This window comes from Schistocerca cancellata, chromosome 2 (genome assembly GCF_023864275.1).
Source record: "Schistocerca cancellata isolate TAMUIC-IGC-003103 chromosome 2, iqSchCanc2.1, whole genome shotgun sequence".
NCBI classification, from domain to species: domain Eukaryota; kingdom Metazoa; phylum Arthropoda; class Insecta; order Orthoptera; family Acrididae; genus Schistocerca; species Schistocerca cancellata.
In genome coordinates this window covers 458,507,337-458,534,090 of record NC_064627.1, presented here as the reverse complement: position 1 = coordinate 458,534,090, position 26,754 = coordinate 458,507,337, and the positions used below count along the sequence as shown (strand labels likewise).

Sequence of the window (26,754 nt, the reverse complement as noted above, 5' to 3'; positions counted from 1 at the left end):
GGCAAGGAAAACGTTCCTGAAAAAGAGATATTTGTTAACATCGAGTATAGATTTTAAGTGTCAGGAAGTCGTTTCTGAAAGTATTTGTATGGAGTGTAGCCACGTATAGAAGTGAAACATAGACGATAAATAATTTGGACAAGAAGAGAATAGAAGCTTTCCAAATGTGGTGCTACAGAAGAATGCTGAAGATTACATGGGTCGATCACATAACTAATGAGGAAGTATTGAACAGAATTGGGGAGAAGAGGAGTTTGTGGCACAACTTGACTAGAAGAAGGGATCGGTTGGCATCAAGGGATAGTATTGGAGGGCAGCGTGCAGGGTAAAAATCGTAGAAGGAGACCAAGGGATGAACACACTAAGCAAATTCAGAAGGATGTAGGTTGCAGTACGTACTGGGAGATGAAGAAGCTTGCACAGGATAGAGTAGCATGGAGAGCTGCATCAAACCAGTCTCAGGACTGAAGACCACAACAACAACAAGAAGTTCGTTTAGGTCTTAATCTAGGTACCACGTCATTATAGCCTCTGATGACGCCTCTAGCATTAACAAACGAAACGTTATGTACAGTAACATGCCTTAAATCAGAGTCCAATACGCACGACAAGAATCATCAAAGGTGTGAAGAGCAGTCCGATAAAGCTGCACTGCATGATTCTAAAAACAATTCTAATGTGTCAATTGTGTGGCAATTGAGGACAATAGAGAATGAAACTCGGAATTTGCGACACCAAAAATTAATATTTAAGGTGGACGTCGGCAATCAGAACAGCCGCCATTAAAAATAAATCTACATGGTTTCCTAGCGCACGTTGTTAGTGCCAGATCACGAATTACGTTGGTATTGTGGAAAGTTAATTTGGTAAATTCTTGTATTGACCAACAAGTCTGGTCTCGAGTAGATTACTTCCATACAGTCCGGTCAAATTTAGTTAATCAGTGTTAAAGAGCACACGAGGACCCCCGCTTGCTTCCATGGCAAGGTCCTATTGAAAGTGATTTGCATTTCTTTGCTCCAAGCTGTGAATGAAGAGCCCCGATGGGTATTTATAGTGCATGAGTGATGCGTCTATTTTCTTCTGGGCGAATAGCACACGCCTGGCACACGCTATATCTTCTGATCAAACTACGTATTTTCTTCAGTCCACTGAATACATAATTCTCTGCAGTCATCGTCGAAATATTATTCGTAGTTGCCACGTTGACCAACAACCATAATGAATGAAGAGTTAAACTCGTAGCTTCCTATATTAAGTAGTAACTGCAAAAGAAGACAGAAAATACGACAAATTTTCCTTTTAACATGCTAAACTGACGACGTCTAATGGCGCGTAAGGGATACTCATAAAAAAACAACAAGTCAATATGTGTTAAGTCTTGATACCCCAATAGTGAAGACGTCAGTAAATTACAACTGTTAATACACACGGATATCGACTTTTGTATTTATTAGAAACTGAAGACATCTTTTTATGAGGCAACTATTTTACTGTCATAGGTGCGCGAAACAGCCAATAAGTATGACACTTCCTGGCAGATTAAAACTGTGTGCCTGACCGGGTGTCAACCTGGGACCTTTGCGTTTGCTCTCATAGCTTTAATTGCACCTGCACTTAATCCCCTACCTTCCAAACGTCATAGTTCTCCCGTGTACCTTGCCGGACTAGCACTCCTGAAAGAACATATACTAAGGAGACGTGACTGAGCCACAAGTGGAGTCATTACTGACTTTTACTGTCTAACACTTTCTTATAGATAACTGAATCAGCTGTTGGATTACAACTAACACTATCAGAACCTTGCAGAACTAGCACTAGTTCTGCAAGGTTCGCAGGAGAGCTTCTGTAAAGTTTGGAAGGTGGGAGACGAGACACTGGCAGAAGTAAAGCTGTGAGTACCGGGCGTGAGTCGTGCTTCGGTAGTTCAGATGGTAGAGCACTTGCCCGCGAAAGGCAAAGGTCCCGAGTTCGAGTCTCGGTCGGGCACACAGTTTTAATCTGCCAGACAGTTTCAAACTCGGCTGTGTCCTTTCATAGGAACCATCCTGGCATTTGCATGGAGCGATTTAGGGAAATCACGGAAACACTAAATCTGGACGGCTGGACGCGGGTTTGAACCGTAGTCCTTCCGAATGCGAGTCCGGTGTGCTAACCACTGCTCCGCCCCGCTCGGTGACGTACGACCGATCAGTGTCGGCCGGTTTCCGCTGTAATCCAATCTGGCACGGTTTATTTCTCTGGGCTGTGTGACCTGGATGCTGGGGGTCAGTGAACAAGAACTGGCTGCTGGCGGCGCAGACGTACTGCGGCAGTACGGGGACAGGTGCGTGGCGCGTGTGTGTGTGTGTGTGTGTGTGTGTGTCGGACGAGACATCCGGGTCCCGCAGCGCACGGGGAATAGAATAGCAAGCAGGGGAAACGCCACGGCCCAGCAGAGTCGCACGACTGCGCCAAAGCGTGTCTCTACGCTTGGCTACAGCAGACAGTCGTGCTAACCTCTTCCGAAGTCTACAGCAAACCGGAAATCCTTTCTTGCGTTGATTAACCTAGACCACAGGAAATTTAAGACTGACTCGCTTAGCCTCACAAGCTAGTGCAACTCTGCAACAACTTGAAAGGCACAGATACTCAAAGATGCGACGAGACAAATAGTTTTTTACTAAGTATGTCTGTATCCGTTACCTGATAACCATCTACAAGCCTTACCAAGTGTTTCATTGTGTGACTAACGGCCGTTCTATACCGGCCCACACGACACGAGGAATGCCGCTTTTGGAACAGCAGGCTGTCATTCTGTTCTACGACGAAAAATTTATGTTTTAAAAGTATAATTTTTTTCTGTATCAATCGAGTGTGACGTAGTAATGTGAACCCTGCGCAGTTAGTGCACCTTGTCCGCTAGGAATAAATGAAATTTGCCACAGGTCGGCCAGTAGAGGGATGGTCACCTACGTTCCTACTAATTCTTCTGTTTAGCAGAAATGTCATTGTGATGAGTTACCGCAAAGGTGGAAAGGCGATACTCGTCTATATTTAAAGTTGAAATACACGCAGTTGACATAAATCTCCTTTTTTGTATACCTGAGGCTCGAGTAGACGAATTTTAGCTGGGTCCCGGTTCAATTTATATGAAAATAAGTAGTCAGGCGTAGGAGATGCTAGAGACTGTAGAGACTGGAAGTGCAGCGTACTATGCGAGGAGGCACAGTGTTTAAAAGAACGGCTCCTTTTCTAGAAGATGGGATTTTAAAGCCCGATTCTGATATCCCGTTTTACGCGGTTTTCCAGGTTCACTTCGGGTCAATGCTGCGACAGTTTCTTCTACAAAGTCACAGGCATGTTCCTGCTCTATCTGTGCCCAATGTTAGCTTGTATTTCTTCTTTGTGGCCCCAAGGATGACGGAGGGTTAAATCAGACGTGGTTTCCATACTGCGGAAGGCTGCGATCTATCGATGTGACCATATTCTCAAGTAACGAAGTAACGAAGAGTCCTATCTATCTTTCTGGCCTATTTAATTACGTATCAAAATACGGATTTTTCGCAGTTCTGTCTAACGCAGTTATTTTGGAAACCTTCAAAATGTACCCTAAGCAGTGGAAGTATAATTTTTTAAAAATAAGTCACTTTATCGTGGAAAGCAGTTGTTAGAAACTGAAAGTAACGACACATTTTTGCATCCTTATTTCATCGAATCGTTCGTGAAATTCTCGCAATATGGTATTACGGAATTCTAATGCAGTCTAGCGTGACATTTACAGTCTTAGCATGCCTTAGCTACGGTGGATAAAATTGTCAACGCCAGAAACAAAAAAGTATCATCAACATTATCAAACGTCGATGAATGACGCATCATAATACAGTAGATACAGGGGCACGGATTCAGCAGTGATGGTTCAGCCACTCTGTTGATCCCTCTTCATAAAAAGCAGCAGGACAGGAAAATCATTTTGAGGCTGGTACGACTCTCTTTGGTTCACCTAGGTGAGACTTCTAAGTGTCCATAAGAGCCGTACTCTGCAGAAACCATGTCTTCATAGCTCTCTGCGACATGGAGCTAATCGGCATTTCAAGGCGCAGCCATAAGACCACTACTGCCTGTTTGAAAAACATCACTCGATATTATAGCCTCAGAACCTTTAACTACGTGCCGACCCTGATTAAACCATCATCTCCATTTCTTCTTTCTGTCACTCATCACAGCCTTTTGAAAAAAGAGACTACACATGCGCAAATGAGTTAGCATGGATTTTGATTTCGTCTCACTGAGGATATACTACTACAGTCTTCGCCATTTAGCAGTAGACAGCGAAGGGTGATGTAAATTAAGTGGACTTCGTACGTCATCAACGTAAAAGGCAGGCAAGGCCAAGGTAAACCAGCAAAAAATGTTCCTATTGGAGCACAAAAAGGTTGATATGCTCCTGTTTTGAAAGGCATTCTATCTTCCTCAACACATTTAAAAATTTCGCATAAATTTTGACACGCGAAAATATTCGAGCTTTTTTTTTGTGCAACTCACCTCTCTTTCCCACAAGCTTCCCTAGCTGTATCACCGAGCGAGGTGGCGCAGTGGTTAGCACACTGGACTCGCATTCGGGAGGACGACGGTTCAATCCCGTCTCCGGCCATCCTGATTTAGGTTTTCCGTGATTTCCCTAAATCGCTTCAGGCAAATGCCGGGATGGTTCCTTTGAAAGGGCACGGCCGATTTCCTTCCCCATCCTTCCCTCACCCGAGCTTGCGCTCCGTCTCTAATGACCTCGTTGTCGACGGGACGTTAAACACTAATCTCCTCCTCCTCCTCCTAGCTGTATCTCGCTCACACAGCCAATTGTCACAAACTAATTCAGTCCAACTCATTGTCATTATCTCTTTGTGTCTCCCTATCTGTCTCCCGTCTCTCAACCACAGTCTCGTTCGTACTGTCCATCTCCCTCCTGTTCTCTCTTACTGCTACTGTCACATTCATTCCTTCCCACTGCTGCTCTCTCTTTTCACCGTCACTATGTCTCTCTTTCTCATTATCGCTGTCACTCACCCATTTCCACTTCCTCCTTCTCTTTTTTCCTCTCCCGCTGGCACGGTCTCCTTTACTCTTCTGTCACTCTCAACTATGTTCCACTCCAACTGTGCCCCACTATTTCTCTCACAATGCCATTGTCTCCTTCGCTCTTTCTATACCACAACCACTGTCTGCTATGTTCCAGATTTATCATTTTTCCGTCCCTTTTCCATGGCCAGTGTCTCCTTTTCTCTCAGCATAAAAAAGCGCGAATATGTTCGCATACCAAAATTAGTGGGAAATTTTTTAAAGGTGTTGAAGAAGGTAAATCGAGGCAGCTGGTACCTCACTTTTCACTAAGAGTCTTCTAGAAACAGGAGCATAATAGGCTTTCTTGTGCTCTGATAGGAGCATTTCTCCACTGATTCTCTCCTTTTCCCAGCTACATTAGGGCGTGTCACTCGCGAAAAGAACTTTATGGGTCAGTAAAATTTTGACAGATGACTTATAAGAAATTAGAATGACGCAAAACTAATTTGCATCTTAGATCGAATTTTACATGTCCAAAACTTTTGCATATGCTTTAATACTACGACATGGGTCTCCCAGAACCCTGACGGCCGCTGTGGCCGAGCGGTTCTAGGCGCTTCAGTCCGGACCCACGCGGCTGCTACAGTCGCAGGTTCGAATCCTGCCTCTGGCATGGATGTGTGTGATGTTCTTAGGTTAGTTAGGTTTAAGTAGTTCTAAGTTTAGGGGACTGATGACCTCAGATGTCAAGTCCCATAGTACTTAGAGCCGTTTGAACCATCCCAGAACCCTTCTAATGATAACCGAGGCACTTTACAGCTTATTTCTATGTGCTTCGTGACTTTATAAACTACTGTATGTTTTCGCTTCATGCCATATTTTACGAGCGTATTTTACATGTACATGTAAGGCAACTGAGAAACTCTGTACTGCGGAATTAGTAAAGGTCAGAAGAAAATTTTCAAGGATGTTCGAGGTCGGGGTTTTAGTAATATATCTTAAAAATTTCAGCCTTTTGCTGTGCATAGCCGTCTTGGAAACCGTGGTTCGGTTTTGGTAGCCAAAACCCATATTTTTCGAGTTTTCTCAGAAATCTCCCTCGAACTACATGGTACCGCCACAAGGTCCTTAAGGGCCGCCAGAGGCCACATTAATGCAAAAAGAACCAACCGATTTGCTCCATTCGCCTAAGTTGGAGGAAGAATGTAATATTTAGACTTTGTACTGTAGAATGGTTGCAGCTCGACGATCCTTCTTGTGGGTACACAAAAGTTCCCTAGCCCGAGGGCTATCCATAACACTTAACACTAGAATGATACTATCTTGGAACTCTTCCATTTGGTCCGCGTTTCAATAGAAAAACAGTAATATCAGAAATTGAGTCTGCCTTGATGCAAAACACCTTGTTATTCGTTTATTTCTTTATTACCCCAAATTAGTTTCGGCGACAAATATCACCATCAGCAGTGGGTTTTTTTAATCTAAAACATGCAGAAAATGGGATGGTTGTACAAACACAGTAAAACATTATTACATTTTTACAATTTACTGCTGACATACGAAGTTCACCTTTTAGTATTTGTTTACTAACACCCGCTCACATGGTTGCAGATGATATGATGTTCGCTAAGTTAAAAGACGGCAACAAAAAAAGAGCACAGAAAATATGTCGCAAACAGTGCCAATAATTGCTTAAAACATGCTGTAACATACAATAAATAAGGTAGTATGAAAGTATCAATAGAAAACTATATTTCAAAAGACGAATTGTAAAAATGTAATAATGTTTTACTGTGTTTGTACAACCATGCCATTTTCTGCATGTTTTAGGTTAAAAAATACCACTGATGATGGTGATATTTGTCGCCGAAACTAGGTTGGGATAATAAAGAAATAAACGAATAACAAGGTGTTTTGCATCAAGGCGGACTCGTTTCTGATATTACTTAACACTACATTTCTGCCACCAGCAGAACCCAAGGTATGAGGCTGTCGCATGCGTACCGATTACCAGGGGCAGTTTCAAAGTGTTTGCCCTCTCATGCATTAGAAGAGACGTTTGCTTTCTCTCTGGCAGAGCGCTCCTTACAGCCGTGCCGACGATTTACCCGCAGTGATCGATCCGCGACTCGTAAGCGTAATGAGTGTCGATCGGCTGGACACCGGAGCTGAGCTCCCGCCGTCGGAAAAAGAGGAGCGCCAGCCGAGGCACGTACCGACGCGACCGGTCCGCGGTGTCCCAGTTGCGCGCAAGCTCACAATACCTACCGAGGGCCACTTATCTACTTCTCCGTGAGCGGCATCCAGTCGCCGAGCTGCTGCAAAAACTAGACCGCCCCGCGAGGCGTGCGCGGCTCGCCAGACCCACGCCGTCGTCTGTGGATCGCCCCTTGAGCCGTCCTCACACGGGACGAGGCAGCTAACGTTATCGTGGACGCGGACGCGACATCCGACCTCACGAGAGACGGCATCGTCAGCACGCGGCACGAGCTGGTTAACGTGATTTGCGCTCTCAGCGCTCTCCAGCGGCCGTTGTCGGCTTTATTTGGCTCGCAAACCGAGGAGTTTTTTTTTTTTTAAATGGACGTGCGTAAAACAGCCGCGTCAGCTCTGTTAACGATTGTTGAAGAAAAGCGGAAAAAATCATGAAGAAAATTCTAGATTCATCCATGGCTTGATCAGCGACATGGTGGTAGAGGAACACTATTGAATACTGTAAAAGACCTGAGATAACATACTAGTAGAAGTTATTCGTTAACGCAATGGAATTTCCATCCCATTTTCGGTTTTAAATTGAATATAGTTACGGTATAGTGTCTAATGTCAGTCTGCGCGTGCATTCTGAACAACTTACTTCATCACATAGATTTCAAGCTCCAGAATCATTAACTAATTTTATTCGGTTGGAAGAGGAGATTATTTTCCAAGCTGCTCACGATCATTGAACAAGATATTTACCGACAATATACATGAGCCAGTCCATAAACTATATATATATATATATATATATATATATATATATATATATATATAAAGGGCTTATTTCAATAGTGGTGCAAGTGAGCGCTGAAAAATCTGCAGTTGAGATACCAGAAATATTCAAGCATATGGCTTCTTGCTAGAGATGAACCTTTCTTTCTGTTTGTTCGGCTCATTAATTGCAGAAGTATTATAGACAGAAAAGTGCAGGTAATTGAAAAAATGCCTCTGAGCACTATGGGACTTAGCTTCTAAGGTCAGCAGTCCCCTAGAACTTAGAACTACTTAAACCTAACCAACCTAAGGACATCACACACATCCATGCCCGAGGCAGGATTCGAACCTGCGACCGTAGCGGCCGCGCGGTTCCAGACTGTAGCGCCTATAACCGCTCGGCTACTCCGGCCGGCGCAGGTAATTGACTTGTACCACTATTGAAATAGCTTCCAGTGTGTAACTTATGCTTGCTTTCAGACATGGACTAGCGGCCACGTTAAGATTTCTAGCCACTGCGGAACACTGGGGAAACAATCCAGTCGTTGGCCTTTGCAACAATAATTGCAGCAAATTCGTTATTTATAATCATAGACTTTTGAGATAATACTTCTATTAAATGAGTGAGAAAGACCCAGAATCTTTTAGAAAAGGAAAGGTGAAAAACATGTAGTGCGAGGCGGATACGTACATGCTAACTTTTTGCTTACAATGCAAGAGCTCACAACGCTGTCGGCTACGGTATAGCTTCAGCGCAACGTGTGGCGTACACTATCTAAAGACTGTATCTACAAACGCCATTATTTGACATTTAATATGCAAATTGTACCAGAAAGATGCGCTTTTGATAGATCGCCATTGTAGCACTGACGTAGCACACAGTGTAAAACACTAAATACAATTACAGGAAGCCTTTACATACCAATATGTGCAGTAGTTTCCTGTCGTTTTATTATAACAAACCATAACTACGACGACGCGTTTTCGTGAGGTCGTCAGTTTGCTGATACTTTGTAACAGCTATTGTTCATATCACATACTGTGCAAGGAAGAAAAAAAAAAACGCCTAATGTGAAATTTAACGCCATACAATATGGCAGCTCCTATGGTCTGCTTGTGACGTAAAACAATGGCGCGTCTCATAGGTCAATTTCCTCTCCACGAGGAAAAAAATCTGACATGCCAGCTTCATCGTTTGTGGTTCCTCAGTAGGCTATAGTGGAAGGTGGAATTCCACGCTGTGACGTCACCGGCTCCTCGTCCACGTGCGTTTTTACGTGAGAGGACAACTTGAGGTCTCTTGGCGGTAACTAAGGCCTCGAATAGATATTGGGGATATTTACGGCAGAAACTGGCCTTCATGCTGCATGTCTCATAAACTAATCGTCTAGGACACGGGCTGAAACCGACCAGAATACTTTGGCCCTAAAGCGATAGTGGCGGCAACCACATTTTTGCCTGGATCCGTCGGCCTATTCATCGTGCCAACAAAGGTGTTCCCGCCCAGCGGAGGTTTTTGTGCGGCGCCTGTACCACCTGCCTCTAGGGGGGGCAGAGCCGGCCCCACTGCCTGCGTGAGGGTCACGTGACCTCTGACCCTGAGGCCGCGGGAAACACAGGCCCAGGCTGAAGCAGCGTTCCTGCACTATACCAGCGGCAGCCGGATCGGTTTGCACGTGTAAAGCGTTGTGTGTCTTACGACTGAGCGGCATATCGTCTTTCCCCTCAACGCGTCACATCCGTCAGTGCATTTACGACAAGATGGCTTTGATTGATCGGTGTTTTTACGCAGTCGTCATAGCCAAAAGTAGTCTTCTAACGGAGTTCCTTTGTCTTTGCATAATGTATGAGACTTCTGAGTCGCTGGAGGTATCACTGCTATCTTTATTGAAATGAGTTTTACTGAGCTGTAATTGGGTTCGAGGCCCACGAGAAAGACAGACCGCGGCGCATACGTCACAGCACGTGGCGTCCGCCGCTCGTGGTCTCGCGGTAGCGTTCTCGCTTCCCGAGCACGGGGTCCCGGGTTCGATTCCCGGCGGGGTCAGGGATTTTCACCTGCCTCGAGATGACTGGGTGTTTGTGTTGTCCTCATCATTTCATCATCATCCAGGAAAGTGGCGAAATTGGACTGAGCAAAGATTGGGTAATTGTACGGGCGCTGATAACCACGCAGTTGGGCGCCCCACAAACCAAACATCATCATCATCAGCACGTGGCTCTGCAGTTCTTACGAGTACCAGCTGCCGTCTCCGGCGGGGAGGGAGAACTATTTCAGAAGAGTTTAATAATTCTTGACGTCGTGTTTAAATGTATTCAAGCTCTCGACAGCTCACGACGAAGTTGAGACCGTTAGTGCATTGACATATTGATTTCCCATGGGTCCCGCACGGAGCAGAGCGTTCGCGAAGTATGGCGGACAAGGCGACTCATGTTATGTCACATGTTCGTTGCGGGGCCCGTATTTCTCGCGGGCCCCGTTTCGGATAGGTTGAATGTATTCCGTAAGGTTTCGGGCTTGCAACCAAATGGCATCGAAATCGTGGCGCCCGCATCTCGTGGTCGTGCGGTAGCGTTCTCGCTTCCCACGCCCGGGTTCGATTCCCGGCGGGGTCAGGGATTTTCTCTGCCTCGTGATGGCTGGGTGTTGTGTGCCGTCCTTAGGTTAGTTAGGTTTAAGTAGTTCTAAGTTCTAGGGGACTTATGACCACAGCAGTTGAGTCCCATAGTGCTCAGAGCCATTTTTTTTTATATCGTGGCGCAAAGTTTCGGTTGTCAACCCAGGCAACTATCTTCGGAGGAGTTGTCGAAATATCGTGGCAAGATATCGATGTCATCCGGCTGCAGTCCTGAAACTTCACAGAATACTTAATACGCCGGTAAAGCCTCCAAGATTCACACGAACGTGATAGAAATGCGCGCTATACGAGTACGATCAAAATATCAGATTCGTGCGGGTATATATCTTTACAGTGTATCGGAAACAATTCCTCCGCTGTCTGTAAAAATGCTTTCTATTTTGTTTTTGTGACGTGTCGATGAATTCAGACCGAACAAGGACTGCTAATGGGTGACGATCAGTGGCAGCGACATATATGTTCGATGTTTTCGGAAACTATGCTAGTTAGCATGGAAGAGGTCACTCTGTGCGAGATACTTTATTACAGTTGATGTCAGAATGTGTTCTAAGACTCTACAACGAATGGATGTCAAGGATATTGAACGGTAACTTTATGGGTCATTTTTCCTGTGGTTCTTGAGTCGAGTGTGACCTATGCTTTCTTCCAGCCAATGCGCATAGTTCTTTGCTCGAAAGATCTGAGGTATATTGTGGTTGAAAGGGGGGTAACTCAGTTCGGTATAGAATCTGATAGAGAATCCTTCGGGCCTTTCAAGTTTGCTCAATTTTAACGACTTCCGCTGTCTCTACGCGCCACTGATATTAATATCTATTTCAATCTTCTTCGCAGTTGTACGAGAATTACGCCGGGGCAATACCCTCGATTTTTCTTTTGTAAGGGAAAATTTTGAAAACGGAGTCTAACATTTCTGCGTTTGGTTTGCTGCCCTCAGTTTCTGTTCCTGTCTCGTCCATGAGTGTCTGGAGAAAAGAGACCTTCCTATAATACTCTGCTACGGTAGTCGTTGAAAGCTTCATGCACTGCCCTCTTAACAGCCAAATGACTTTCGTTTAGCATCTCTCTATCTATAGTCCTATGCTTTGTTTTACACCTGCCATACTGCCTACTATTCGTTCTTGAAAACTTGTTAAATAACAAATGCATAAATATCGTGCGTAGAGTGGAAGACTATTCGAAAAAATGTTGAGACAACTCTTCTTGTATACTTGACAATAATGAAGTTTGCTTGTTGCGAGAACTACAGTGAATTTCTTCCGCATCCATGATACTCAAGAAGTGTCTAGCCGGATGACCACTGTTATACGTTCTAAAAGGATTTTGGACCATTGTCTCGCTGTCCGTCAATCGTGCCTTCGAGAAACCTTCCAACATCGGTAATTTCAATTTCATAGTCATATTTTTAAAATATCCGTTCTCTGGAAGGGGCAGTAGTGCGGACGTAAAGCCCGCGTAATAGCTTTGTCAGAGAACAGACTTCATTGAGTTCAGTCAAAGGCCAACTGCTTGGCACTTTTGTACAACGGGTTTTGAATCGCTGCATGTGCCTTTGGTCGCAGAGAACAGGCTGGTTAAGGAGGATCGTTTGCATCAAGACCGTGACGTGCTGTGCAAGAAGATACGTGCTGTTGCAGTAATTGCCGGCTACGGTCTAGATCCTTGTGACGAAGCGAAAACTCAAGTCATTCTCACCTTCTCAACAGGCATTGAATCTCTGCACGGACAATATAATGCGGAGCATAAACTTAGTTGGACAGAATGAGGGAAGGAGTCTTGTACAGTTTTATCAAAGCTACATTCTGTCATTAACGTTTAAGTGATATAAAGAAAGCTCTGTCAGCCTCAAAACAGTGTGACGGGGATGATAATACTTTTAATAAACGTATATTCCAAGTGTCTGGGTGTTTTAATTAACCAAGCTGTACTAAGCTTTTACGCAAGGTCATGTATTGGCCGAAAATGATGATGACATTGTGAATTTTTGTCGAAGACAGTCAAAGAACAGTTAATAATAATTGTCAGACGCTTCTAAATGAAGCTTTCACTACCCATTACAATACGTCCGTGTTAATCTCACAGTTTTTAAACGACTGGCGAGTGGCGCAAAATTCTTGTGGAAATTTATCGAGTCTGTATTCAGTCACTTCTGCGGTCCTATGACACTGAAAAAGAACATTGTTAAATATTTTTTACAAAGACGTTTTATAAAATCTTGTAAGATGTACTAGGGTGTTTTTATTACATATCTTATAAAAGCTAGAGCTTTTGTGAAAGAGTTCTAAAAGAACATTGAGTGTAATACGAACCTGCTTACCGCACTAAAAGTTGGAGAATTGTGCAGAATTGTTTTTTACTTTGGTTCACCAAATGATTTCTGTAAAGAAAGCTGCCATCGTGATTTATTAATAATAGTACATCTGATACAAAATTGCTCGATTGTGAAACTTTTCGTAAATCGTAAATTTGATAAGAGTCAAATTTGTAGAATACGTAGTCTAGCTATTTTAACAAAGAACAAGACACTGAGTGAGATCAGCACGACGGTTCATATCCTCGTCCAGTCATCCAGATTTAAATTATCTGTGATTTTCGTAAATCGCTTAAGGCAAATGCCGGAACGGTTCCTTTAAAAGGGCAGGGCCGATTTCCTTCACCTCCCTTCCCTCATCTGAGCATGTGACCCATCTCTGATAATCTCGTTGTTGTGGGACGTAAAACTCTAATCTTCCTTCTCCTCGTCAACAAAGACAGAAAATTTTCCGTTTAACAGATGTTAATTAATTACGCCATCCGTCTCTATCGGTCGCAGTAACATGATTAATAAATAATTGTTGCATTGATAGGCCTACAACACTGCAGTGGTGTTCACATTTAGCTACCTATGCTAACCATCGTAGAAGAATACATGCATATGTACATCAGAGCAGCTGCACAGTATTCTGTGTCTACTGAACTCAGTGTGTTAATATCTGCTTTGTTTTGGATAACTTGCTTCTGTCACCGTTCAGTACCAATAATAAAAGGTCAGCATGTAGCTGTAGTTAAATAAGAATTGATTTTACTATTGTCATGCAAGTCACCCATGGTCACAGACAAAATGTACAACAGATATACGTCAAGATATTTTTACATGTCGTACCATAATATATACACATATCCATAGTCACATAATGGATATAAAGTGTACAAGAAGTATGCGTGAAGATATTTTTTTATGTCGTACCTTAATATATACACACATCAGTGTGTTGGCTGTTTTTTCTCTGCGTCGAACAGTCTACTCACAAACACGTCACAAACTTGACGACCTCATGTTTTCTACATGATCGTAACTGACCACTAAGTGGACTACGGCAACACCTGACCTGCGGCCCAGGGGAAAATATGCATTAATAGCTTGATATTGCCACACATAGTTAGGGGTACTAACCAACCTAAGGACATACGATTTGTAATGGCTATAATTATTAGTCTGCCAATGTCGTAAATATTGATGTAATGTCGTTCAGCAGTCATCGCGTCCGTACCCGGTAGCTGAGTGGTCAGCGCGACACAATGTCAATCCCAAGGGCCTGAGTTCGATTCCCAGCTGGGTCGGAGCTTTTCTCCGCTCAAGGACTGGGTGCTGTGTTGTGTCCTAATCGTAATCATTTCATCCCCATTGACCCGCAAGTCACTGGAGTGGCTTCAAATCGAAAGACTTGCACTCGGCGAACGGTCTCCCCGATGGGAGGCCCTAGTCACACGACATTTAAATTTTTTAGCAACCATCATCAGTCACCAACAGAAATATCTGCACTTTGCACCTGTTACACTCTATATGTTACTTTGTGTCACAGAGCTCTTATATAAGTGGATGTCATTGACAACAGACTTGCCGTGATGGACACCGCAAGTAAAGGAGAAAACATCTAGACCTCTTAAAACTACCTGCAGTAATTTTAGAAACATGTTGAACAACACTCATTCAACAGTCACAACATGTACTTTAACAACTTTACAAAGCTAAAAGGGAGAAGAAGTGCTCGAACCCCATAACTGTAGCCAACTACAGCGATCGAATAACGACAACCTTCCACAGGTTTTAAAATAAGTAATGACGTGCGACGCCTTTGATTACTCGCCGAACTGGAACTCGTCTACATCTACATGATTATTCTGCAATTCACATTTAAGTGCTTGGCAGAGGGTTCATCGAACCACAATCATACTATCTCTCTACCATTCCACTCCCGAACAGCGCCCGGGAACGAACACCTAAACCTTTCTGTTCGAGCTGTGATTTCTCTTATTTTATTTTGATGATCATTCCTACCTATGTAGGTTGGGCTCAACAAAATATTTTCGCATTCGGAAGAGAAAGTAGGTGACTGAAATTTCGTAAATAGATCTCCCCGCGACGATAAACGTCTTTGCTTTAATGACTTCCATCCCAACTCGCGTATCATATCTGCCACACTCTCTCCCCTATTACGTGATAATACAAAACGAGCTGCCCTTTTTTGCACTCTTTCGATGTCCTCCGTCAATCCCACCTGGTAAGGATCCCACACCGCACAGCAATATTCTAACAGAGTACGAACGAGTGTAGTGTCAGCTGTCTCTTTAGTGGACTTGTTGCATCTTCTAAGTGTCCTGCCAATGAAACGCAACCTTTGGCTCGCCTTCCCCACAATATTATCTATGTGGTCTTTCCAACTGAAGTTGTTCGTAATTTTAACACCCAGGTACTTAGTTGAATTGGCAGCCTTGAGAATTGTACTATTTATCGAGTAATAGAATTCCAACGGATTTCTTTTGGAACTCATGTGGATCACTTTTCGTTATTTAGCGTCAACTGCCACCTGCCACACCATACAGCAATCTTTTCTAAATCGCTTTGCAACTGATACTGATCTTCGGATGACCTTACTAGACGGTAAATTACAGCATCATCTGCGAACAACCTAAGAGAACTGCTCAGATTGTCACCCAGGTCATTTATATAGATCAGGAACAGCAGAGGTCCCAGGACGCTTCCCTGGAGAACACCTGATATCACTTCAGTTTTACTCGTTGATTTGCCGTCTATTACTACGAACTGCGACCTTCCTGACAGGAAATCGCGAATCCAGGTGCACAACTGAGACGATACCCCATAGGCCCGCAGCTTGATTAGAAGTCGCTTGTGAGGAACGGTGTCAAAAGCTTTCCGGAAATCTAGAAATACGGAATCAACTTGAGATCCCCTGTCGGTAGCGGCCATTACTTCGTGCGAATAAAGAGCTAGCTGCGTTGCACAAGAACGATGTTTTCTGAAACCATGCTGATTCCGTATCAATAGATAGTTCCCTTCGAGGTGATTCATAACGTTTGAATACAGTATATGCTGCAAAACCCTACTGCAAACCGACGTCAATGATAAAGGTCTGTAGTTCGATGGATTACTCCTACTACCCTTCTTAAACACTGGTGCGACCTGCGCAATTTTCCAATCTGTAGGTACAGATCTATCGGTGAGCGAGCGGTTGTATCTGATTGCTAAGTAGGGAGCTATTGTATCAGCGTAATCTGAAAGGAACCTAATCGGTATACAATCTGTACCTGAAGACTTGTCCGTATCAAGCGATTTGAGTTGCTTCGCAACCCCTAAGGTATCTACTTCTAAGAAACTCATGCTAGCAGCTGTTCGTGTTTCAAATTCTGGAATATTCCATTCGTCTTCCCTGGCGAAGGAATTTCGGAAAACTGCGTTCAATAACTACGCTTTAGCGGCACAGTCGTCGTTAACAGTACCATCGGCACTGCGCAGCGAAGGTATTGACTGCGTCTTGCCGCTTGTGTACTTTACATACGACCATAATTTCTTCGGATTTTCTACCAGATTTCGAGACAATGTTTCGTTGTGGAACCTATTAAAGGTGTGTGTGTGTGTGTGTGTGTGTGTGTGTGTGTGTGTGTGCTGGTGAGCACAACAGCCCGCTTCGAGTGTCCAGACCCGATCAGCCAAGTCGAAGGCTTCCGGCCGGCGACCTGCCGGAAGGAAGCGCACAGTTAGTGTGCGGTGTGGCCTCGCTTATCGACGCCGTTAGGCAGCCGGAAGGCGGCGGCGGAACCTTATCTGTCGGCACGGTGACCCCCGCTCGCCTGGCTGTTGTACGGAAGCGCGCACCGCTACTGCCCTCGTCTCTTTCAGGCGGTCCGGCTTTTCTGTGACGCCAGCTACCGGCTAGGTCACCCCCTGCTCCACATTTTCTTAGAGCACATTTTTACGGTGCAACATCAACACTCCGCATGCTACCTTACGGTGTGTAGTGGAGCATAGCCCCTTTCCCCTCTCCCCCTCCCCCTTACTATTCCTCTTTTTTCGCGGTATGTCTACATCTACATATATACTCCGCAAGCCACCCAACGGTGTGTGGCGGAGGGCACTTTACGTGCCACTGTCATTATCTCCCTTTCCTGTTCCAGTCGCGTATGGTTCGCGGGAAGAACGACTGTCTGAAAGCCTCTGTGCGCGCTCGAATCTCTCTAATTTTACATTCGTGATCTCCTCGGGAGGTATAAGTAGGGGGAAGCAATATATTCGATACCTCATCCAGAAACGCACCCTCTCGAAACTTGGCGAGCAAGCTACACCGCGATGCAGAGCGCCTCTCTTGCAGAGTCTGTCACTTGAGTTTGTTAAACATCTCCGTAACGCTATCATGGTTACCAAATAACCCTGTGACGAAACGCGCCGCTCTTCTTTGGATCTTCTCTATCTCCTCCGTCAACCCGATCTGGTACGGATCCCACACTGATGAGCAATACTCAAGTATAGGTCGAACGAGTGTTTTGTAAGCCACCTCCTTTGTTGATGGACTACATTTTCTAAGGACTCTCCCAATGAATCTCAACCTGGTACCCGCCTTACCAACAATTAATTTTATATGATCATTCCACTTCAAATCGTTCCGCACGCATACTCCCAGATATTTTACAGAAGTAACTGCTACCAGTGTTTGTTCCGCTATCATATAATCATACAATAAAGGATCCTTCTTTCTATGTATTCTCAATACATTACATTTGTCTATGTTAAGGGTCAGTTGCCACTCCCTACACCAAGTGCCTATCCGCTGCAGATCTTCCTGCATTTCGCTACAATTTTCTAATGCTGCAACTTCTCTGTATACTACAGCATCATCCGCGAAAAGCCGCATGGAACTTCCGACACTATCTACTAGGTCATTTATATATGTCCGCGGGAAGAACGACAGACGACGAGAATCCGCATGAACACCAGTTCCTCTGATACTCCCTTTACCGTCATTTCGCGCGATGCAGTCTAGAGTTGTTTGCTGATGATGCTGTGATGTATCGCAAGACGACACATTCCACCGGGACTGCCACGCTTAGCAGTCCGAGGACGACCAGTAGAGTGGAGTGCCAGTGTCAAATATCTTGGCGTCACGATAGACAAGCGTCTAACGTGGCGCCAACATATAGAAGAGGTGAGGGCGAAAGCACTGGGCAGACTACGTCTGCTTTACCCTGTGCTAAACCCGACATCAACGCTTCCTGCCCACTTAGGTCTCACGCTGTACAAGGCTACTATTCGCGCCCTGCTGGAATATGCAGCGGTGGTATGGGGCAACACAGCGGAGACAAATCTACGCCGACTGCAGACGATCCAAAATAGGTCTCTGAAGCTGGCACTCCACCTACCACGAGATTTTCCCTCGGAGGAATTACACGTCGTCGCCGACACTCTGCCACTGAGAAGGCGATTTAAGGAAATCGCCAAGAAGTTCTATGAAAATACCGAGCTTGCAAGTAATCCACTGATTCGCGATCTCGGACATAGGCCACACTGGTCACACTCCATCAGGTGGCCCGACCTGTTGCGGCTTGACTAATCAAGCCCATCCACGAATCGTCACAAGGCTCCAGTGCTGAGCAACTTAGCCAATCAAAAGACTTTTTTCTAACAAGGACAATCCACTTATTAGAAGGAACAACAGTAATAAACTGTTATAGACTTCTCCAAACAAAGGTGTTGCGCGAAAAAAGCCCGCTGCAACTCCAAACTGAAGCACAAGGCTGTGATGTATGGGAAGGTATTGTCGTTGAGTGTCTGAAGGAGGATACAAGATGACTTAAATAAAATTTCTAGTCGGTTTGATCAATGGCATCTAGCCTTAAATTAGAAAAAAAATAAGTTAATGCAGATGAGTAGGGAAAAAAACTCGTAATGCTCGAATACAGAATTAGTTGTATCCTGGTTGACGCAGTCACAACGTTTAAATATCTGGGAGAAACGTTGCAAAGCGATGTGAAATGGAAAGAGAGTGTGAGGATTGTGGTAAAGGAGAAGAATAGTCTACTTCGGATCATTGGGAGAATTTTAGGAAAGTGTGGTTCATCTGTAAAGGAGACCGCATATAGGACGCTCGTGCGACCTATTCTTGAGTACTGCTCGAGTGTTTGCAATCCGCACCAGGTCGACTTAAAGAAAGACATCGAAGCAATTTAGTGGTAGGCTGCTAGCTTTGTTACCGATAGGATCGAGCAATGCTCAATAATTACAGAGATGCTTCGGGAACGCAGGGAGATTCCCTGGAGAGGAACAGTGTTCTTTTCGAGTCACACTAAGGAGAAAATTTAGAGAACCGGCATTTGAAGCTGACTCCAGAACGATTCTGCTGTCGCCAACATACATTTCACGCAAGAACTATGAAGACAAGATACGAGAAATTAGGGCTGACACGGAGCCATATAACTGTAACAGCAAACCTCTCCATCTGCGACCGTAGATTGAAGAAAAAAATAAAAATGTGCGTATGGCATATTTGACCTGCAATCCTCTTCTCGGAAGTTCGGCGGCGTGGTGCAAGTGTGTTTACTTCACGCCACTTCGACGACTTGCGCGTCGATGATAATGATGATGAGGACATCACACACACACACACACACACACACACACACACACACAGAGAGAGAGAGAGAGAGAGAGAGAGAGAGAGAGAGAGTGATATATAGAGTTGCGGGCGGAAAAAAACCCACTATCCGTCCGGGAATCAAACCCGAGGATCAACAATCGAGAGTCTCAGCAATGCCAATAAGAAGACCACGAACTGCTGGTTGGAGACAGATTCGCCCTAGCGATTACTGAAAATACGGGACGAAACGTGCGGCTTTTCTTTGAAACTTTTACCCTATCTGACTCCAGGCTGGCGAGCAATACTCAATAATAGGTCGAACGAGGCCTCCGAAAGCTCCTTGTTTCGTGTGTGAATTACTCAAACACTACCTCAGGATTTTCCCCCTGAATTTCACTCTGGCATCTGCCTTTGCTTCAAATGGCTCTGAGCACTATGGGACTTAACTTCTGAGGTCATCAGTCCCCTAGAACTTAGAACTAACCTAAGGACAACACACACATCCATGCCCGAGGCAGGGTTCGAACGTGCGACCGTAGCGGTCGCGCGGTTCCAGACTATAGCGCCTAGAACCGCTCGGCCACCCCGGCCGGCCATCTGCCTTGCTTATCTACATCTACGTCTACATCTACATACAAATGGAATTGAAATTGAATCTGACTGACATCCTCTCGCTGTAACTGTAACCAGAATAAGAAGAGTAAATACTTTTTTTTTGTTTTCACCGTTCCGTTGGTAACAATGAAAACGACTCTGCAGCAGAAATATAAGGTGGCCCAGACTCAATGAGGCAATATAGACCTGTCGACCACAATCTTTAAAAGCGATGACTGTGTCATAACAGTTACTAGCATGTATAAGTTATCTCATTTTTGTAATCTTTACCAGCTTTTAAAAATAAAAATAGCATATAATCAGAAACTGCCTAATTGAGTGTGCTCACCCTGTATGTTCGGTCAAATGAGCGCCTTACGGTTAGCAAAAGACACAGGAACGCAAAGAGTAATGAAGCAAACGCTACATATAACCTCGGAAATAAGCGGACTGTTTTATGCTGCTCTTTGTTGACGTACGAGACGTCGCTAGTGGTAAAATTGTTTGACGCGTTAGGGTCAGTGACGTGTTGGAACCGTATTGTAGGCTGTTGTGTGTTAGGTGGTATAGAGAGGACGTGCGTGTAGCAGTCCCAGGATGTACTACTGGCTGGCTACCCCAGAAGGCGGCACACATGCTGCGCCGCTCCCGGAAACCGCGTGCGACAGAAGGCGGTGTGTGTGGCGACATATGGCGCTCGCCACGCCCTCCGTACCCGCTGCCCTCCATCCGCCGCCAGCGTGCGCTCCACAAGCAGAGAAAAGCAGCAGCACTGGTCTACCTGTAGAGATGGGTCGAACGCGTTCATTCCCGTGAACTACTTCATTCATTTCACTCTTTGCCGTGAAGCGTTCAAATGAAGTAGTTCATTCACGAAGTACGGAAGCCTGGCGAAGTTGCCCAGTTCGCCGCGGCTACGCTCGCTTCGCCTCGCTCGTACAATAAAGCTTCGTAATACTTCATAATTTTACCAACAGATGGCAGAACTATGCAGTAACGTGCACGCAACGTTTTACGCTCTTACAGCGTCTCAGAACTTAGAGCATGGTCGAAGGGGACAAAGGAAAGATAAACAGAGAAGCCTGTCAAATATAAAGAAGGTATTACATTTAATCTTGCTCCACATTTTGTCATGAAGCGCCCAAAAAAGTCTTTATCTGCCAAGTGAAACTTTATTTGTTGTATTCATGGATTGAAAACTAGGGCTACCAACGAAATGCAGTCCAATTTTATGTTCCTTTTAAAATTTAATCCAAAATAGAATGTGTATGTTTACCACTGTCACAAGGTCTATATATCTACGTTAAGAAATTATTCAGAAGTTTTCCTGTAGATTTTATTTTTGTTGAGAATAATAACCCTCCAGATTCAAAACAGTTTAAACTGTCACCTGTAGTCATTGGTACGATTTCAGGTAAAATCCCTCTTTCCGTGTTATTAACAAGCCTTTTATTTTCATGTTGGCTGTGCGTGCTCACACAGCCAGCCTCTTCATTTGTATCTGTAATATTCATTGGTCCGCAAGCGCTCGCTGCAAACGGTAGGCTACAGGTAGACGCGAAGTATAACTGAACTGCACAAATAGTCAGGGGTAATGATGTCAGCACTGCAGGAAACAGCTGACGCTGCCTTCCCCTCGCCCCTCACCTTCACAAGCCATCGCAAACCTATCGTTTCCCACAAACGCCGCGCGATTCGTCGACAGGCAGTAGAGGGGGAACTGAAGTGAAGGGAGAATGAGTGACGTAGCGCCGATGTAATGGGATGAGGGAGAGGGGAAGAGAGTGAGTGAACTAGAAAGAAGTATGGAGTGTGTTATCTGTGAAGAGTTTGAAGTACCAGTTCATTGAAATTGAGTGGTTAGTTCACACTTCACTGGAGTGAAGCGTTCATTTGAACGACTCATTCACGAGCTCCCCATCACTATCTACCTGGCAGCTCCTGTGCAGGAGCGTTATTTCAACAACTCCGAGAGCGCCAGCGATAAGCTAATCTGTCAGTATTTTGAGAGCCGTTTCGATGTGAAACTACCACATTGTTGTGGTCTTCAGTCCTGAGACTGGTTTGGTGCAGCTCTCCATGCTACTCTATCCTGTGCAAGCTTCTTCATCTCCCAGTACCTACTGCAACCTGCATCCTTCTGAATCTGTTTAATGTATTCATCTCGTGCTCTCCCTCTACGACTTTTACCCTTCGTCCTGCCCTCCAATACTAAATTGGTGATCCCTTTATGCCTCACAATACGACCTACCAACCGATCCCCTCTTCTAGTCAAGTTGTGCCACAAATTTCTCTTGTCCCCAATTCTATACAATACTTCCTCATTAGTTATGTGATATACCCATCTAATCTTCAGCATCCATCTGTAGCACCACATTTCGAAAGCTTCTATTCTCTTTTTGTCTAAACTATTTTATCGTCCACGTTTCATTTCCATACATGGCTACACTCCATACAAATACTTTCAGAAAAGACTTCCCGACGCTTAAATCTATACTCGATGTTAACAAATTTTTCTTCTTCAGAAACGGTTTCCTTGCCATACCCAGTCTACATTTTATATCCTCTCTACTTCGACCATCATCAGTTATTTTGCTCCCCAAATAGCAAAACTCCTTTACTACTTTAAGCGTCTCATTTCCTAATCTAATTCCCGCAGCATCACCCGACTTAATTCGACTACATTCCATTATCCTCGTTTTGTTTTTGTTGATGTTCATCTTATATCCTCCTTTCAAGACACTGTCCATTCCGTTCATCTGCTCTTCCAGGTCCTTTGCTGTCTCTAACAGAATTACAATGTCATCGGCGAACCTCAAAGTTTTTATTTCTTCTCCATGGATTTTAATTCCATATATATTTCTCCAACTATTTTCTACATTAAAGTCATCGTCTGGCAGGGCTGGACATAATACTAATAAACCATACGCAGTATTATTAAGAAAGAGGCATAATGTAACCGGAATGAAAAATGCTCCCAGACATAGCACAAAAAAGGCAAATATGTCCTGGAAAGAATTAGGGATGTAAAAGAGAGAAACTAGCTATTCGACTTTCTGGCTGCCACAAAGCCATTTAAATAAAAATATTTTGACACGTTCATGAAAAACCGTTTTAGTGTGCCCCCCCCCCCACTAACAAATCCACCCCCAGAAATTTTTCTCGGCGTATTTCGTTGATGAAATCTTCTCGAGCTATCCTAGGGGAGCACGACGCCAACAACTGGCTGATAACCCGAAATGATTTCGTCAATTGTAGATTTTATTTCATTCCTGTCACCCTCAATTCCGTTCTCAAATGTTTCCTGATTTTCTTTGGTGCTTCCTCTACGTATAGATCGGTAAAACAGAGCCGGTCGTTGTGGCCGAGCGGTTCTAGGCGCTTCAGTCTGGAACCGCGCGACCGCTATGGTCGCAGATTCGAATCCTGCCTCGGGTATGGATGTGTGTGATGTCCTTAGACTAGTTAGGTTTAAGTAATTGTAAGTTCTAGGGGACTGATGACCTCAGATGTTAAGTTCCATAGTGCTCAGAGCCATTTGAACCATTTTTTGTCGATTCCGTTGACGCGTTACTCGTGTCGTAATAGCAACGTTGCAATCGGCCCTGATTTCTAGGCTAATGCTCGCTTAGCTATGCGACAGATGTCTTTTTATAAGCCGAGAAAAAAATCCAGAACTGTACGGTCGTCGCGGATGTGGCTAACACGTCTTGGAAGGCACGAGCCGCTGGAGGACAGCTACAGGTAAAGTCATTTCCGTCCTTGGCGGCCCCGGCTTTGCGGACGGTGAAAGCGTTTGCGTGTCGCGAACAGCGGCCCGTGTCTTAGTCCGTTGAGTTGCGCACGAACTTGTTCGTCGGAATGTCTGATCGTGCAGCGCAGGAATGCATGACGCAATAAGATTTGTCTTGCGAAAAGCCCTTCAGTCTACTCCGCCTCTGTATTATTTTGCGAAACGGAATAATTAGAGACCATGTATCAGATAGGACAAATTCGATTATTTGACACACGAATGTGAAAGTCCGTTACAATTATTGGCTGGTTCAAATGGCTCTGAGCACTATGGGACTTAACTTCTGAGGTCCTCAGTCCCCTAGAACGCAGGACTACTTAAACCTAACTAACCTAAGGACAGTACACACATCCACGCCCGAGGCAGGATTCGAACCTGCGACCGTAGCGGTCACGCGGTTCCAGACTGTAGCACCTAGAACCGCTCGGCCACCTCGGCCGGCGTTACAATTATTGTTCCTACACATTATGTGTGCACTTAACTTGTAGCAGCGTGTAAGAATCTCCATTCAAACTGCGTGTACGGTGCAGAATTACCGGATTTCATACGCCCCGCGCAGTACGCAGCTCTGGCGTTGTACCACTGCGCGCTTTTCATATCGTATGAGACACGCAGCCAACAGATCACGCCTAGCGTACCGGGCCCATCATCGTGCTCGTAAAAAAGAGTGACAGTCGGAACTGCAAGAATTCCTACGACATACACTACAGGGTGATTCAAAAAGAATACCACAACTTTAGGAATTTAAAACTCTGCAACGACAAAAGGCAGAGCTAAGCACTATCTGTCGGCGAATTAAGGGAGCTATAAAGTTTCATTTAGTTGTACATTTGTTCGCTTGAAGCGCTGTTGACTAGGCGTCAGCGTCAGTTGATGCTAAGATGGCGACCGCTCAACAGAAAGCTTTTTGTGTTATTGAGTACGGCAGAAGTGAATCGACGACAGTTGTTCAGCGTGCATTTCGAACGAAGTATGGTGTTAAACCTCCTGATAGGTGGCGTATTAAACGTTGGTATAAACAGCATACAGAGAATGGGTGTTTGTGCAAAGGGAAAAGTTCTGGACGGCAGAGCACTTCATCACTGGCTTCCAAGAAGCACTGATCTTACCCCCTGCAATTTTTTCTTATGGGGGTATGTTAAGGATATGGTGTTTCGGCCACCTCTCCCAGCCACCATTGATGATTTGAAACGAGAAATAACAGCAGCTATCCAAACTGTTACGCCTGATATGCTACAGAGAGTGTGGAACGAGTTGGAGTATCGGGTTGATATTGCTCGAGTGTCTGGAGGGGGCCATATTGAACATCTCTGAACTTTTTTTTGAGTGAAAAAAACTTTTTAAATACTCTTTGTAATGATGTATAACAGAAGGTTATATTATGTTTCTTTCATTAAATACACATTTTTAAAGTTGTGGTATTCTTTTTGAATCACCCTGTACTACCACAAGTGACAAGAGAATAAAGATTTTCTCTTATCGTTTATTTCAGTAACCGATGTTTTATTATGCTAAGCACACCGCTTTTCGAGAACTTATTCTCATTTTCACATGCTTGACGCTTCTATATTCACGAAATTTGCCATGTTTAGCACAACAGATGAGTTATTAGAGAGTGACTGGTAACAGAAATCTTTAACAGTCTCAATGAGAAATACCGCTGTATTCATACAGTCACAGGAATTCTCGCAACCATTACATAGAGAATAAAAAACGAAATTAGAAATCCAAATTATTTACCGTTTCATCAGGAGCTAGTTAGCAATAGTCATTCTTAGACAGTATAAACATCTACCGACATATTGCTAACCGGTTTACCCGGGGTACGGACAACCACTCCTAGTTGCAGGCTGCCTATCTAGCTGTTTCCGGGAGCAACAAAAATTGGTTTTCACTATTTCATATAACTGTTGACCGAATTAAAAAACTTAATCTACTTTTATAACCTTATGTTAGAGGTTTAACTTAGTAAGACAAGTATTAAACTTAGAAAATATGTCTATTTCTTGAGGCAACACAACTAGTGACGTGCAAATTATCCAAACTTTATTAATCCAGTATTCGAGAATAAAAGCACTTAGCGACTTTTAACCAGCTTTATGTAAAATTTCGAACCATCACGAAAATTTTTCTCGTTGTCGTCGCCCACAGAACGATAAAAGGGAAAATATTATCGCTTACTGCGTTTTCGCTATTCATGCAGTGAAAGTTCAGCATCCGGTATACTGTTTTAATGATTTACTATTATCTCTATCTCTCCATCCGCATACATTTTGCAGATAGCATCCACACATTTTACTGACTGCACCTGCAAAATTATATCAGTTTGCGGTTCAGAAGATGCAACGTCATGAACACGGAGATGCGTGAAAAACTAGCTTTTGATTAAAACGGAGCGCAAAAATACTCAGACTGTGTACTCATCCAGTGTTTGATAATGACAGCACTTAGCGACTTCCAGCAGACTTTATTTTAAAACCAGCCCTTTTCTCTCTTATGTGACTGATAGGCCAACGGCGTTACCGCAGTGGTAACGCCGGTTCCCGTCAGATCACCGAAGTTAAGCGCGCTCGGGCTTGGCTAGCACTTGGATGGGTCACCGACCGTGTCTGCCCAGTGCTCTTGTCAAGCGGGGTGCACTCAGCCCTTGTGAGGCAATCTGAGGAGCTACTTGATTCAGAAGTTGCGGCTCCGGTCTCGGAAACTGACAACGGCTGCGATGGTGGTGTGGTGACCACACGTCCCTCTGTATCCACATTCGGTGACGGTTAAGGTCTGAAGATGACATGGTGGACGGTCGGTACCGCAGGGTCTT

At 44.4% G+C, this 26,754-nt stretch overlaps 1 long non-coding RNA gene across 1 annotated transcript in view; it reads right to left on the bottom strand.

The window, feature by feature from the left end:
- LOC126146181 (uncharacterized) overlaps nt 1-26,754 on the bottom strand; it is a 163,557-nt gene that overhangs the window by 1,052 nt on the left and 135,751 nt on the right. The gene's annotated exons all lie outside the window — the stretch shown is intronic.